General features: G+C 55.9%; 1 protein-coding gene across 1 annotated transcript in view; it reads left to right on the plus strand.

Annotated features, from left to right (window-relative positions):
- fbxo28 (F-box protein 28) overlaps positions 1 to 256 on the plus strand; it is a 42,379-nt gene that overhangs the window by 15,920 nt on the left and 26,203 nt on the right. The gene's annotated exons all lie outside the window — the stretch shown is intronic.

The following is a 256-nucleotide window of genomic DNA, read 5'->3' on the forward strand; positions in this document are numbered from 1 at the left end:
GTAGACTATGCCAGCCACCTGGTTATGGCGTTCCATGTAGGCTTTCCCTGCCAGCATCTTACACCCTGCAGTTATGTGTTGGATCGTCTCAGGTGCCTTTTTGCACAACCTACACCTTGGGTCTTGTCTGGTGTGGTATATCTGGGCCTCAATGGCTCTGGTGCTCAGGGCCTGCTCCTGAGCAGCCAGGATGAGTGCCTCTGTGCTGTCCTTCAGTCCAGCCCTCTCCAGCCACCGGGGCCGATAATGATATCGC

The sequence above is a fragment of the Hippocampus comes genome, unplaced genomic scaffold (assembly GCF_001891065.2).
Source record: "Hippocampus comes isolate QL1 unplaced genomic scaffold, H_comes_QL1_v1.1 scaffold269, whole genome shotgun sequence".
NCBI lineage: Eukaryota > Metazoa > Chordata > Actinopteri > Syngnathiformes > Syngnathidae > Hippocampus > Hippocampus comes.